The following is a 17,670-nucleotide window of genomic DNA, read 5'->3' on the forward strand; positions in this document are numbered from 1 at the left end:
GTCACGCGTCTTCGCGATCGATCTTCACGCTGATTACTCTCCATTCGTGACTTGGCCGAATCCGTCGAGAGTCGATCAGAAAGCGGATATTAACCGGATTACTTCTTCAACAAACGTTACGACCGGCCTGACGCATTCCGCAAGACATTTTGTAAAACGTTCCGCGAGACGTTTTGCGTTGGAGAAGACGGTGACATGATCGATATTGCGAGAAGAAGCTCGGGAAGATTAATCGTTCAGAAGGCAGCGAAATGAAGGTGAAGAGACGCATATCCTATTCAATGCGCCGCATTCTACGGCCATTGCCGATGCATCGACGAGGACCAATTCTCTTTCGAAATTACACGGTGCTGACGGTAAAGCGAATCGTTCGCCTACGGAGGGGCTCTTCCGGCTAATTGAATCATCCTACCTAATTTCCCGCATCACCGGAAGAGACGCGAGAGAGCACCCGTAACAACGTAGGTAGACCGGGACGATCCCGAGGAACGATCCTGAAATGAAGGCTAGCAACGAGCGGACTCGACACTCGTCACGCCCACGAGTTTTCTCCAAAGACCCTTTTGAGAGGCTATTCTGGACCATCGATCGCGGGTACCACGAACATCAGGACATTAATTGAAAAATGGCAACGGAAAATGACGCGTCTCTGCCACTGAAACTCTCGACATACTCCACTCAGTGGAGCTATTATTTCTGACAATACATCGAAAGCATTCGATGTGCTTGGCGAGACCTTCAGATCTCTATCTCTAGTTTACGAGTTAATAATCAGCTATTCGCTCACGGCCATATTCTACAGATAATGATTGAATTTCCATTTTACTTAACATAGATTTTCTGCTTCTTGTAACTAAGATAAGAAAGAAAAACTTTTACCTTATTGCTCGGAGCGAATCAGGGACGCGTTTTTCTAATTTCTGCGAATGCCTGAAGAAACGCGATAAGAAGCGCTATGACGCCTGTCTCGTTACATTAATTACCATGACAAGATATTCACGGCGATCAAGTATTCACGGAATCGATTAATTCGCATTCTCGAGAAAGAAGGACTCCCATCGGCGATTCAGCATCACAAACATCGCGTTGTTTACCAGGTGATTCATGATCTGCTTTAGGAAACGATTTCCTGGATTCATGCAATCGAAATCAGCACGTCGCACCGGTGCCGACAAGGTGATGGATGTCCGAATAGAGCCGATTGCGAAAGGTTTCGCGTGTGTCGAAGCGTAATTGCGACATCGACAATTGTGTCCTTCGCGTATCTCCACCGTCGAATGTGCGAACGACGTTGTGTCCTTCGAAACATCGGTCGCTGTTTTAACTTTCTCGCCCTCGAGGCGAGATTACCGAAGTCGTTTCTTCGCCGTGTTTCCTTTCCTCTCAACCGACATGAATTCTCCCAAGGGAAACACCGAAACCTTTTCTTCGTTCTCGGACATTTCTGAGGAATTCTATGATCACGAAAGTGATCAAACGGATTTAAGTACATGATGATAACATAAAAGTTTTCGAAAAAAAAAATCGGTGCGATAAATGTTTACAGCTAAGTGGTGTAACGTTTTCGAAAGGAAGAAATTAGAACAGCGAGAAACAATCTATACAGCCCCCCATCGTCTTTTATTCTTCATATAATTAAAAAAATAGTTAATTTAGAACACTCACAAGTCAACCTCAGGAAAAACGTCAGATTTTTCTCAAATTTTTTACGTTTTATATATCAAAGTATGAAGAAATCTGTTATTAATTGTAACTCAAAATTGAGTCTTTCAATAAAAAAATATTTTTTTTATTTTATACACATATTTAAAGCAGTATTTCTTAAGAATAAATCTACAACCAAAACATTAAAATAATAATTAATAATATGCAGTTAAGAAACGGTTCCACTCGTAAAAAACTTTATTGTTAGCTCACTCAAGTCTTTGTTAAAATTTTGTGTTGAATTTTTAACATATTCGAGTGTTAATTTAATTTGATAATGTGATTATGTTATTTAAGTATTTCATATTAAATTGATATTCAACATTCCTTAGTGTGAAAGTAACACAATTTATGAATAAATGAATCAATAACATAAAAATACTGTGTTTTAAAACGTAAGATAAATGAACAAAATAATAATTTATAAAATTAATTTATAATAAATGTTAATTTTACTAAAAAAGTATGTTTCCACAGTTCACTTACCAATTATGTCATTTTTGTGTTAATTTATTTTACACCATATTTGTGTTACTTTATAATATTCATCTTGTGTTAAATTAACATATACCTATAAAAAATTAAGTAGATCGTTTGAAATTTGTGAAATGTGTTAACTTTAACATAAATTTTCCAACTGTGAAGATACAATTATTTTTGCAAGAACAATATAAGAGTACTTATTGGTAACGAGAAATGCCGCAGTGGGGTATTTCTTCGACGCGAAAATTCGCAGTGCGTTTCCTCAAGCGTATTCTCGCCAGAAAATATTCTTTTTCCGCAAGCGCCACGCGCTCGCGAAATTTGCGCATCACATCTACGCCGTAACGATCGCGAATGCATATTCGAAACATGACAACAACGACGTAACGTCACCAACGACACAGGTGGTGTTGCAGCCTGCCAATTTACTTTCCATCCATCTCCGCAATTGTTCGGCTATCGTAACAATCCACGGACGGTTCGGCGATGTTTCTCCTCCCCATATTTGTATTCCGTCTTTATACAACACGCGCGTAACGTAATTGTTCCGATAACGTAAATACGAACGGGAGATATCGTTGCTGGTCGCATCATGCCGATGCACATCGCGAACTCCCACAGCTGACCTAGATTATATTTGCGATGCCATTTTAATTGTGGAGTCCCGTGTTCTCAAGTGCAGGAAAGATAACGTGTCTCGCGGTATCGCGCGACAATCGACGACGTTTCGACACTCGAACGATCAAGCGTTTTAAGCTGTTTTTCTTTTTAAAAGACAGATAGGTAACGCAAGTGTCGTTCTAGCTTTGTTATTCATTAAAGAAAAATAGAACGATATTTGTACCAATTTGTACCAATTTGTATTTTTTAAAAGGAAAGCAGTTTTAATTGCGAAGAATCACCCGATTGTTCACATCCTCGACGAGGTCCGGGTTTCCGCGTGATCGAGTTTTCCCACCTTATCTTAGAAATACGCCTTTTTCTGGATTTCCTAATGACATTACGCCTTACGGGAAAATTTTTACTGGAGTATCTAAAAATTTAGATAAATTGTAGATATGAAAATAATTTTATTGAACTACCAAAAGATTATGTAGCTCAAACTGATTGCTCGAATGTCAAAATTTTTTGTGGCATTATGAGTTTCTTATATAATTAATTTGATGGTTCAACAAAACTATTTTCGAATCTGTACACTGTTAGATATTAAAGGAACAATGGTAATCCTTTAAGATGAATAACATTTTTGTTATTTTTAATTTCCATTTGTGTCCCAATATAACACACACAATTCATTTCTGTTAGTTCAAAGTAAACATCGTTCATATTAGATAACGTATGTACTTAGCAAATAATAAATTTAATTTGAATCAAATTTAATTCACCTTCTTGAGTTAAATCGTTTAAGTTCATTGTTTTAGTCAAATTAATAATATATTGAGTAGGAACAGTGGCGATATAGATACAATTAAAAATAACTCAAATTGGGTCAAATTTGACATTACTCTTTAAATCTGAATCAGTGAATAATCATTGATCAGTCCTAATTAATCCCACTCGTAATTACTGAATTCACAATAAAATTCAATTAAAAAATTAATGAAATATGGAATCTCTAACTAACCTTGCTTTAATATACAAGGTGTTTGATAAGTAACGATAAATCTTTCGCATAGGAGTAGAATGGACTAAACTGAGAAGAAACGTCCTGTACCATTTTGCAATTTTTGCAATAGTTAATAAGATATTAATTGCTAAAAATTGCCGAAAATTGATCTTCAACAATTTTTTATTCAAATATTTTTTCAGAATTTTTTAATACCATATTTTCTCATGTTGATAAAAATAAGAAAATGCAGTACTAAAAAATTGATAAAAAATTCTGGAAAAATTCTTACAGTTCTATGAGAACAAAATAAATAATTTTTGTCTCTTGCAGTTTTTCTGTAAAGTTGATAGTATTTGAGTAAAAAAATATTGAAGACCAATTTTCGACAATTTTTAGTAATCAATATCTTGTTAGTTAAAAATTGTAAACTGATAGAGGACTTTTCTTTTCAGTTTAGTCAATTCTGCCCCTGTGCGAAAAATTTATCGTTTACTTATCAAACACCCTGTATATAAATTTAATGTATATGCAATAAAGCATATACATTTGAAAGTAACGTGTAAATATCGCGACATTTATAATTACATAATGTTCAAACATCCTTTCTTTTTCAGTTAAATTTCACTAATTACTCAATGGCATACTTGAGACTAATATTATATAATTTGATATCCATTGATTCACAGATTTAGAAAGTATGAACTTAACTTTAAATTTTAAAGAGAGCTAAATTTTTATCTAGTTAAATTTTGTATCTAAATTTTTAGATACCTCAGAAAAATCGTCTTTTCCATACATGAATCTCATTGTTTATTACTGGCGACTAGGCGACTATCCTATACTCCAGCCTTCACCCGGTTAACTTCGCTTGCCCATCGGAAATTCAATCGACGCGCAAAAACTCTGTACGGAGATACATTTTAGCGTTGTCAGCTTGGACGTCGACATGAAAAATCGACGTGGAGAAAAAAATATCGTTCTCGTGAGCTACGAATTAACTCTGGAATTTGCTATTATAACGACGATGGAGACACGCGGCGAAATGTAGGACATGAGCAGTCCGCGTGTCGCAAACGCGCGCCTGAAAAGTACAATTGCCAGGATAATTGCTGGAATTAGCATGCAAGCGGGCAGACCGTATTAGCGGCGTGCGAGACGTGAAATAATTTAATCTAGCTTCAGTACGTCAGCGTCAACAAGAACTGCTGCACTCGCGACGAAATGATGACCGAGGAAAGAGGGAGAGAGGGGTTTATTTCATTCGCATTTTTTTCTCCATTCAAAATATGACGTATTCATCTTTGCGAGACGTTCGCAGAATCTTGAGGCTCCTTCGCGCGCTTATCTTGGAACGACGAAGCAGAAGCTACTCGACGCATCCACGTTCTTACGATAACCACGCTGATACCTCGTTGAGCGTTGGTGCGTTTAAAAACGCGCTCGAGAGCGAGAGAGCGCGGCGTGTGCACTCGCGGCATATTAGATTCTTATATATCCGTGCCAAGGATAATCACATGAGTCCCGGCCATGTGGTTCTCGGCCTCGTACGCATGAGGAGGATCCACCGAGCTCTTATCTACACCGCTTCGAGTAAGGAGAAGCGGATGATTTACGAGATCGTTGGACCTACCGCCGCGCCTTTCGACCGCACGCCATCGTTGCGCGCATTTCCTGCGCGTTACATCGTCCTGGACCTTCCTCGACTGCATCCTGTTTTACTTTACAAAGCCAAAAGGAACGGCTTGCCAAGAGGTCAAACATGTAACTTTTTCTCTAACGCGGAAAAATGAAAATTTTTATATGTGCACACAGAAAAATATTCTACTGCTAAAAAAATGATTACTCAATTTATTTTCTTCCTTTTAAGTAACTGTTATTATTAATAAATAATATTTCTTTGATAATTTTAAAATATACTTATTACTTACAAATTAAGAAAAAACACATTATTATCAAAATGAAATTTTTTTTGAAAAATATAAAATTGATCGAAGAAGCGACTTTACATAATAACCAAATTCAATTTGTTTTTATTTAATAATCTTGATTGAAATATTAAACTTATCAGAATTCAAAATAAATTTGAATAAATTTGATGCTTGTGATAGATTTGCGGATATATGGACATTTGAAATACTTGAAATAAGTAACTATTGCGTACAGTAAGTATTTTTCTGCGTGTGCTTTTGAGGCTTCCACGGTTATTTACTTCAAAGATGCCAGAGGGTTTACGGTTTATCGGCGTGTCGCGATCCATTGCTAACGACATTAACAATGGATTACGACACGGCGATAACCTGCAAACTCTCTGGCACTTTTATGTACACGGAAAAAAAAATTTGCAGATTCTAAATAAATATTTACTCCAATAGTATGAAATATTTACTAAATGTAAACATATATTTATTCGATTTAAATATAACTGTTTTGTTTTGAATAAATATTTATTTACCTATAAATAAATATTTCGTTAGTACATACGCATACATATAAAAAATTTTCACTTTTCACGTTTCCGCTCAAGATAAAAAAAATTGAATGACTCCCTGGTCTACTTGAGGCATCCCGAAATATTACATACAGTTACGATAGGAAAATGCGAATACTCTCGGCTTCCGTCCATCTTCTCGCATTACGAATAACGGATGTGCTCTGGCGTGAGCGAATTAAACCGTTTATATACGGATTATGCATTTTAGACTTCTGTTTCAAGCACCAATGTAATCCCGGCACTAATCCGATGTTGCCCGCTTTAGTCGAGCCGCTTTCCACGCATGCGTTTCCGTCTCGTGTAAATCAACTAAATTTGATCCGCATTAGATACCTCCCCACATAATATAACGTAACGCGCAAACACAGCTCGCACCGGGCTGGCTGTCGATCGCATTTCGTTACGTCATACCTCCAGTCTCGCGGATATAATCATTAGACGAGAACATAGCTAAAAATCTATGTGTAAGCTAAGGATAATCCTTCTCAGTGCGATATAACTTGTCGATCACAATGATAAATTACGTTTTGCGCGGATGAAACAAGCTTTAACCGGATAACCCAGAAATTCCCGAAATTAAACCCGATCTCATTTGCGCGCGCCTGACAAGATTCGCCAAATTCCCGGGGCTCTTCTGAAATCAAAGTAAATTCCTGCGGAAGCTAACCTGGATTTATACGGGGCCAATAGGCTTCGTTAAATATGTACGCCGGAGTTTGCCCAACGTCGGCCGAAATTCCCGCGTCGACCGATAAACAAGATTCCAACCAAGAAAAAGTGGATTTAAACCGAGTACTCGAAGTTATACATAGCGTGCGCCCTGTTTAAATGGATAAAGGTACGTGCCTTTTATCGAATAATAAGTACAACACTTTGGTATTATGAAATGCCATTTTAAATATGCACCTGAAATTTACTTAACTTTGTTTAAAAAAAGAAAAAAAATATTGAATAGCATCTACTTTTAGGTGTCGTAATTTATTGCATATTCCCGACCAAATATAAGTACATAACGAACAACTAAATATATGAAAAAGTGATTTGTTGAAGTATTTAAAAAAGCCATATATAAATCTAAAAACAATTTTGTTTAGACTATCAAAAGAATTATGTAGGACGTTCGAATCATTCAAAACTCATTAATAGAATGTTTTTGCAGCATTCATCAATGTTTAACTCTATAACAATATTGTTATTAAGTAATACAATATTGCTATCGAGACGTAAATTTTACGTATAAAGAAATAAACTTCTTTTAATTAATGTAACGTACAAGTTTTTCATATATTTCACACTATGGTTATCACAAATTTCTTATCCTAAAATTCCATAATTAGCCTTTTCCTAATTTGCTGATCAAAATAATGGAAGAGATTGCTAGAATGTCAAAACTTTTTACAGCATCATGCTTGAAAGTCCTACACAATTATTTTGATGGTGCAATAAAATTATTTTCAAATCTATATCTAGCTAACGATGCGATTCCCTTAAGACTGCAAATGCTTTGAAGCATTCTTTGATTGATCAATTCGTAAAAGTCTTTCTTTTGATTGATCAACGAAGCATTTGCAACGAAGTGAATCGCATCTAAATTTTTAAAGACTTCGGTTCTTTCTTTAGCAAAATCATTCTTTCCGTGTAGTTTAGTGCTCAATGCTCTCGCTCTCTCTCATTTGTATATAAAATTTACGCGTTGATATAGCATTCTAGGATTAAACGTTCTACATAATTGTTTGGATGATTCAACAAAATTATTTTCAGATCTAGTTAAATTTTTAAATACTTTAGCAAATCCATTCTTTCCGTGAAGGAACGAAACGCAAAGTTTCTAGCGTAGTTTCTTAGCGAAAGCAAAGTTTTCGCAGCTCGACGTGTCCTTGTCGATTTTCGCGATTCAATCAAACTTTCGAGAATCGACGATGCTTTTCTCAACAATAGTTGTTTGACATTTGCCGTGAGAAATCGCGAGGAACAGACTATCGTGTTGGCGGCGGCGACGTCGACGACGGTAACAAACGCTCGCAAAAATGAAATTAAAAAGCGATATGGCCGGCTACTTCCAACGGAATGTTCACATACCTGTGGACAACGTTAGCCAGGAGATCGTTGTGTCGTAACCTGTAATCGACGTCCACCTTTTGATAGTTGACCGTCAGGGTGCCGGCGCGAATACATCTCTCGTATTCCTCGGCTGGATGGGCACGGAATTCCCTCGCGAAGACTTCCAGGATCTTCTCGCCGACCCATCGACCTTTCGTGAATGTCGTGAAGGTAAAGTAATAAGGATATACCTTACGGAGACCTGAAACACACAACGCCAGGAACGACCATGAAGACCGATAAGAGAGAGAGAACGATAATTACTTCGAATTCCGTAAGCCGTCTTTAAATGTCACGAGGTTTAACAGCTTATATTAGTTACGTTACGAAATGATTCGCGCGATTGCCGCAGGCACTCGCCCGCAATTAATCGGAGATTAGCATCCAAGTTGGCGCCTGAGTGTATTCCAAGGCGAACAGACAAACGTGAATTACGAGAATATAATGTCTTCGAAGCGGAATCACATAATAAATCACACTGCGACGGATACGTAAAAATGTCGCTGTTATTTGCGAATCTATTATCGTCGTACCGCTCCAAAGATGATTGCTTTTACGGGCGAAATTTACGTCAAAATTAACATAAAATCGATCACATCTTTCTCTTTCATATCTTTCCCGGATAAAAAGAAGAAGAAAAGGGCATATTTAAATTTCTGGGACATCCTGTTACTCTGATAACGATTGACTTGGAGATTCGTGCTTCAAACGTTTCTTCTGCGGACGCGTTATTTCCTGATTTCGCTTTTTCCTCTCTCTTTCTACATTAAGTGGAAATTAATTCGTCGGTTCGAATCTTCGTTACGTGTCACCTTCAAATGAAATTTTCGCCCAGAGAGAAAAGCGAAGCTAGTTGGGAAGTTGATTAATAAGCCCGGATAAGGGGAATAATTTTCTCAGTTTCCTCGCGAGAGAGAAAGATCATCGGTGCGAGGTTAATGAAAGATAAACAGTACTTTATAAATTCAGGTGCGCGCCATATCACTCTCGCTTGATTAAATAATTTGATATCATTAAAAATTATTCCCTGATACAGACTCATCCCGTGCGCGTTCTTCCGTCATTCTCGAGTATAATTTTATTACTCCCGTCGATACTGAAACAGTTAAATCGAATGGCTGAACAGACATAAACGTTCTGTTCGTCGTTACCGGCTTAAGAAAGACACTTCTGAGAATTTTACGACCTCGAAATAGCTTCCTTCACCGTTCATCGGCCCTGAAGATAGTTCGTCACGTTTCAGAACGTGCCGCGTCTCACTTGGACAAGTCTTTCGCTTTAGGATTCGTGTCCAGCAATTTTGCTGTTATTTTCCAGCGAAAAGAAAATAAATATCAAAAGAAGACTTGATTAATGTCCCGCCGCGCGTTCAATCGCGTTAAAGGCATTTTTCTCATAAATATCTACTAGAAAACTGTTGTTTAAAAGACGACCTGCCTATAGGGAATTAACGAATGTCTGACATTTGAAATGAAAAGAGCATGGAATTATTCCGCGTTTCAAATTACGTTATTTAGTATAAATGTTTTGTTAAAAAAAAGAGGAGATATTTTTATTCGGTATTCCTTGACAAGGAATCGCTTCGGTGCTGCCGCAACTTTCAATCGTATATCCAAGATGGAAGGATTAATTTATTCCAGCTAGAGTCGAGTCCTTGCGGAAACAGAAATAACGGGAGTTGTGCGAGCATTACACAAAGACTTTGCAAGTGGTCGACGAAGGAAAATTGGAGGCAGAGAACAAAAACGCATTCGTGTCAAAGAGACCGCACGCAGTTGTATTCCACAGGATGAGCTGGCAAGGGTTGACCTTTGTGTGAGATCGAATCGGAGAACATCCTGAATAAACAGAAACAGTTCGCGAAGAAAAAGAGAAAGCTCTCGTATTCTCGCCTAACTGAAGTTACTTTAATTAAATTGCCCTCAGAATGTCGACGACGGTACTCGTGCAGCACTCTTCGCCGGAAGTAAAAGAGGCGAAGGTCATTTGACAATCGAAATGTCTCGAAAGAGCTAGCCATGTTCTCTCAGGACGTACGGCAAGGATCCAACGATTGATCCCTCTCGGGCTTTCGAGCTTTCGAGAAATAGAACCATTGGGACGCGGTCGTTTAGCCAAGAGCTTCTCGAGAAACGGAAGGAAATCGTCTTCGCGCATACGAGGGAAAAAGGGACGAGAGAGAGGGGGGAGAGGGGGGGGAGAGAGAGAGAGAGAAGGGAAACGAGCAAAAGAGAGGAAAAAAAGAATAGGCAGTCTGCTTATAGACCGTAAAGGAAAAAGCTTTTCCTCGACATCGTCGCGCTGAAATAAATCATCTTCAGTGAAGAATTCGCATTATGGACACGTCAAAAATGCACGTTGATACGAATTGGCAATAAAAAAAGATCTGCTACTAAACATTGTCGATAAACGCTGCATGCACAGAGAAAAAAATTTATTAAATTTTAATAAATATTTCTCTTTGAATAGTTTTAGCGGAATATTTATCTACGATAAATAAATATTTAGATAAATGCAAAAATATGATAGTTAAATCAAACTAATGGTTCTCGTATTTTATATATATATATATATATAGATTAATAAATATGTGTTTACATTTAGTAAATATTCCGTTAGGACTATTCAAAAAAATATTTATTAAAATTTAGTAAATTTTTTTTCAGTGTGGAACATATCCTTCTTATAATCGTACAACGAAATCTTTGATTTAATAAGAACGTATAACAATTACTGAAAAGTATCGTACAGTAACGCCGCAATTAACCGTAAAAAGTTGCTTTTTCCTCTCGGCTCGTTTATTCTCAGACGATCGTAGATTCTATTGAATCGTCCGTACAATCATAGCTTAAAGTAATTACGACGCTATTACACACCAATGGGACACGAACCGTCGTATTCATTGCAGCGGGCCAGTAATTGCCCCCGATGTCGAGGTTGTTCCCGAGGCCCCTCGACATCTTATCCCTGACAACCGCAATACTTTCTTACTCCTTTTGTTTCTCCCCGTTTGCAATATCTCCGTCCTCTCCGTTTTGCTCTGTAACATTATCCGGCGCTCTCTCGATTTCCTCGTCGATACTCTGTGCACGGAAAATAAGTCGGCACGCCCGCAGAATTTCGCCACAGAAATCTCTTCCCCCGACGGCGAGATATCCTCTCGGCCCTTGTATCCTGCCGACGTACGTAGGAGTTGATTTTCGAAAAACACTGAGCCGGAAAAATGAAAATGTCTGACGTAAGTAATTTGAGAAGGGAGCGTTTTTCGAGAGCTTTGTTGTAAAATTCATCATAATCAGTAAAATCGTTCTATTCTGTTATTCAATGCCATTTTAATGATATCATTCATATCCCATATTTTGGCTAATTTTAAGTTGAACTTTAATAAAATTAATCATCGAGATATTTGGCGAATAAAACATATAACGAATATATAAGCCAAGTTAAATTATACAATAGTTAACCGAGCTATAATATCAATTTTTAAATTCCCGAATAATGTCATTTCTTAACTTCCATAAAAACGTTTTTAACTCAAATTTCATTGTTTTATTTCTAATATTTATTAAAATATGTAATTACTTCTATATATGTATAATTAGATTTAATAAGAAATTAAATAAGAAAATTGTCATTAAAAGTTAAATCAATCTCAAATTTCCAAAATAGCATCTATTCTGCATTTTATTCAAACTCTACTAATTTTGTACAAAACAGAGTGATTCCTGATATCGATTATCGACCACATCAAGCTGTGCTTTCAGAAAGTCAGGGGAGAAGCCACGTCTCGTCGTGAGTCAGCTCACGGGTTACGGAGGGCTCGAGGGTGACCCCGAACCTAAACGTCCCGCCCGTCTGGAACGACGCCTTGTTTTACGAGTAGCAAACCAATGGCGGTGTCGTCGTAGGCCGCTTTGGGTTTCATTCGCTATCGATCGTGCCCACACACAACCTAGCACTCTGCGGCTTGTGTATACGCACGGCCGCTTTTACAACGAGAGTAAACACCCTCTGTTGCAATTCGACTCGCCCGCATTTTTGTGACGACCCTTTTCACTCGTCCTCCGTTCAAATGCTTTGCGCACAGCTGATCGACAACACGACACTCTCGTGACATCATTAACCCTACGTTACTCGTGTGGTTTTTTTTTAACGTAATTACTCGCGTGAGGTGTTTCTGACATCCTAACATTATATCTCAATTTTCATTGGTGTCTTTGATTTACAATTAAATAGAGATTGATAATATTCTACAAAGAACGCTATTGCTAAAGTTGTGTTGCTTATAAATTGTGTCAATATTACATTCTTTGTTATTAATATTTTACATAATATTTGTGTTTCCTTCTAACATATTCTTGTGTCAAATTAACACAAAAATTTGAGTGGACCATTTCGAACGTAAAATGTGTTAAATTTAATACAAATTTTCTAACTGTGTATTTCAAAACCGGTTTTTCTTTTAGATAAAGATAAACATAACAAAATTTTGTTTAATTGTGAAAAAAATTGCGCTAAATACGATAATGTATATAAATAGCATTCATACATTTAGAAAATTTACTTAAGAACAGGCTATCTTGGATACTCCATGAAAGTAATGAAGATTTAATCGAGTTATACTATATACAAAGTAAAGATTTCTCAGAAGTTATGAAAAAAAATAGCATTTTACTCTCTTCTTGAAAAATACTATCGCTTTTTTATTACAATATTAATGTAACAGCGATATTTCGAGAGCACTTTAATTTAAGTAATTCAATAATCAATTGAGTCTATTTATCTATTTATTTCTGGGTAGAGATTTCATTTATTTATCCACTATCGGATATAATTCACGGTCGGACGAAACAAGATCGAAGAGGACCTCGGCAGTACAGGAGAAGGTCCCGCGGGAGAAATCCAGCGAAAATAATCGCACGTCTCTGTAAAATTCATGGGCGGTGTACTACGAGCGGTACCGTGGATATCACTAAATATTTGACACCGAGTTTTCTGGAGAAGATTGTAAATACCGTTTCACGACCGGAAAAGTCCTTAATGGCGTTACGCACGATATGTAAATGTATGGTAAACTTGACGTATATACGTAACACAGTCACAAAAATGCATCGCCACGGGCTGTAAAATGTGTTCGAGCGGAATCTATACATGTAAACAGAAACAATCTTCAAATCAGAGTACAATCCATGCTCGTAATGTATTCCATTCCGCGCTTCAACCATGTGCCCACATCGGAGGATTTTCCTATCTTTAAATATCGTAAAACTCATTCCACTTTTTCCTTTTGCTAATCAAGTCGCCCATATAAATTTTGCACCCATCAGGCGCATGTACCGATTTACTTGCTTATTTCTCGTATAGCATGGATCCGTGCATTTAATATCTCTCGGAAATCGGCCATCTTGTTATACACATCAATCCGTTACATTTTATTTCCTGATATCCGTGCATTCGAACAAACGGCAATAATAAAATATAGCTTAAACCGGTCGCGATCCTACTCTCGAAATACCGTATCGATCTCCACCCGTACATGTATAATTCATAACACCCTGGCGCGTTTCGCCTTCCACACAAGAGGGAGAGAGAGCTTCGCTTCGCGTATTTTCGAGAAATGTGTATTTCCATGCGCATACGTATACATATAAATATTTTATCATTTTAAATTCTTAACTGCTCTGTCATCAATCGTCAAGCAAAAACCATCAGCTATTCATTTCGCATAACATGCGTAAAGCACGTATCTCCATGTGGATGGTATACAAGAGCGTCCTCACGGCTGAAATGCGATGCCTAGATACAGAGAATATTATATATCTGACATATACAGGGTGATCGCAAATCCGCGTATAAGATCTGCGTGACGGATCAAGTCTATTGAAGGAGACGCGTTCCTACTATAGGAAAATAAGAGAATCATATAGAATCATTTAGAATACATACAACTGGAATAATTATGAGTAATAATGAAGTGTCGATGCAGCACGTTAAGTGCTAAGATTGAAAACGAAGGATTCCGTTAATTCAAGGGGATACTGTTAATTTTTCTGCCAGTCTCTATACTTAAAGTGCGTTCCATTTGGCAAATAATTTCACAACGCTTGCGAGCATTGTCTTATTTAACATTTGATAAACAACGAGGATGAAATAATTCCATGGTGAGCAATGATTCTTTTAGTGTCAATAGAAACTCTCAAGTAAGAGATCTAGATGCTCAGTAGTCTTTTAAAGACAAATATGGCGGCGTTGCAGAAGGTGGAGACTACGTAAAGTTTATGGAAGTTTATATACTCTGCAATAAAGAGTCAAATATTACTATCACGTTTGTCTCGAGTGTCTGGACTTTTACTTGAGGATCTCTACGCTGTTAAAGTCATAATGTCAACTTAGATGTACGTAATTTTAGTTACTTTTTAATCATTTTCTCAATCATTTCTACAGGTTGCCAATATTTCTAGGTCATTAACTAAAAAAATAATGAAGTTAAACAATTTAATTTAAAAAAATGTATTAAATTTGACTTAAACTTAGTTTATTATTTACTAAGAGTATACGTTAATATAAATGTTATTTACTTTAGAACCAAGTAATTCTACCACGGAAATAGATAGATTTACATTTTGATATTCATCAAGTTAAAAATAACAAAATATTATTTAACTTAAGGGATTGGGTTACCATTGCTTCTTTAATATCTATAAGTGTAAGAAGTAGAATCATACCTACAAATCATCAAAGGAAAGACAGTGTGTGTGTGTGTGTGTGTATATATATATATATATATATAATAAGTATACGCTCCATATTTACATATCGTAGTGAGAACTTTAGTCACTTCCGATATTATTCTCAATTTTTATCATTCCCGATCATAAATTAAATCCTACACTACATAACGAGAACTTGGTTGAGCATTAATCAATTAGTTATGCAAATCTCTTCAAAAAATTCTTTTTTAAATGTACCGTTCAATATCGTACATTTTCGTGACTAAGACGTTATCGGGAGAGCACTTGTGCGAATTTACGATCACGCTGTATGCAAAACACGCGCACGATGCTCAATGTGTGTTGTCCCGCGGATCATCGCACTGCACGCGAATTTCGTGTAATCTCGATATCCCGCCGACGTTCGCCAGTAAATTCGGAGCTTGTATTACCGTCTACAGGCGAGCATATATAATTCGTGCGGAGATAAGATTAGACGAGTGAATGTGAATTGCGGTGTGTAAGACGTAGAGATACAGGGAGAATTTATCGTTGTGAAATCGGATAATAAGGTATTGTAAAAATTAATCGCGAGATCGACGCACGTTTTCCGCGATGGCAGAACGAGATTTGCACGCTTATGAGAGGGATAATAATTACACGCCAATTTTCACTCACGAGTCGACAAATCATCACTTATACTGTAGGAAAATCAAAACAAGAAAAATCATTAAAACTGCTGATCGAAAATATTAAAGATATCAGTTGTATGATCTCTACAAAAAAATGACTGAAATTGGAAATTTATACTTTTCATATAAAAATAAATGTTATGTTATATACATATAAAATAGTTCAATATTTATTTTTAACAATACAAGTTTTGTAGTGTTGAATATAACAATACAAAAACAAAAATTATAGTTTTGAATAAAAATTTTCTCTTAATTATTTTTTTTAAATATATTTACTTCTCGTTAAAATTTTTTATTCGGGTTCTAAATCGTCACCAAACTTTTTTATATTACTTTTTTATATTACTTTCAAATACAGTATTTAAAGAACCTGTAATTTTTCATAATATTTTATTAAAAAATACGTGTAATATTATACATGTTTATTCGTATTTTCAATCATTGCGATGTCTATGCGCGCAGAATTTTCTAGCACAGGCTGGCCTCCGATCGAGCATTACTACTTACAGAGGAGTAATATACCGTTACGGACCAACCATGAGTGTTTATCTTCCAACAGATCTTGCATAATGATTCTCCAACGTAATAAACAATCATGTGTTATTTTTGTCGAAACGAGAAATTCCGCGCTGCCTGATATATCACGAGTAATATCGACCGGTGAATGAAATAAAAAATAGGTTGTACCATTAACACTTTCGCGCGTTAACGTCCGTTCTCTGGTTGATCAAAAAGAGAGAAGCTTGTCAACTGCTATTTTTTAAATCGTGAAACTCCCAGAATAACGTTCAAGCCATTACAGTACAGCCACTGAGTGAGCGAAGCTCTGCAGATTTTAAAACGTTAGCCGTGTAGAATGTGTAGAATAACGACCGATTTTTTTTCTTTTTTGCGCGCGCTACATTGCCCAGGCATTTAATCCGTGTTCTAAATCTGTCGTTCAATGAGTCGATCTAACGATTGCGCCACGTAAGGATCTATAAGCGAATCATTACGGCCAAGTAGTTCATCGTTATACTTAGTCAATCAACGTACAGGATCTAGCTTAGGCTGACGTTTGATATATCGCGCACACGATCTCTGTTTGTCCTCCGCTAAGTACAGGATGAAGCACGAACTACCGTGAACCAACACAAGCCACGCGGTTACGAAGTTGGACAAATTCTTCGTCACGCACAGCTTGTTTTCGTTAGTTCTACATGAATTAAATATGCAGAACAAGATGCGAAGAGTATATATATATATGAATATGAATCAGGTCGCCTTTAATACGACGACCTTTTGCAGGTAGCTTTCCTTCGAAAGAAGACCTGTTTTATTTTTTTCTTTTCCTTTTTCAACTAGAGATCTCTAGAATTATATATATTTGATTCATTTAGAATAATATTTGTATATCGATTCATAGTCCAGAAAAGAAAAATTTACTTCTAGAAATAACGTACACATTTCATTTCCTGTTCCCCTTTCCTATTTTTCCGCGATCGGGAAAGTTCGCAGGCATCAAAGTAGGAAGCTCGTAAAACACCGAGCAAACTTACGGTCCTATATCTCGATTCGACGGCAGCCTGACTTCTATTACAGTTACTATCTTCCTTCAAGTATATTACATCGCGAGTTACACAAAATCTCGAGTCACATCGCGCCGTAGGTACCTTCGCAAGCGTCGTTTCTCGACACGTTCCCCGTGACGTTTTAAATTTTCATTTCTGCTATTTCGTTAATTAATCAATTAAGCGATTCAGCCGAGCATTAATTCGCTCACGTTAATTTCCGATATCCATCATCGAATTCTTCCGTCCCGTGCGGCGCAACGTCGAGATCCAATATTGTAAAATAAATTGAATAGACGAGCGAATGAAATAGATGTGTCACTTTCCC

This window comes from Mycetomoellerius zeteki, unplaced genomic scaffold (genome assembly GCF_001594055.1).
Source record: "Mycetomoellerius zeteki isolate Tzet28-1 unplaced genomic scaffold, Tzet1.0 scaffold85, whole genome shotgun sequence".
Taxonomy (NCBI): domain Eukaryota; kingdom Metazoa; phylum Arthropoda; class Insecta; order Hymenoptera; family Formicidae; genus Mycetomoellerius; species Mycetomoellerius zeteki.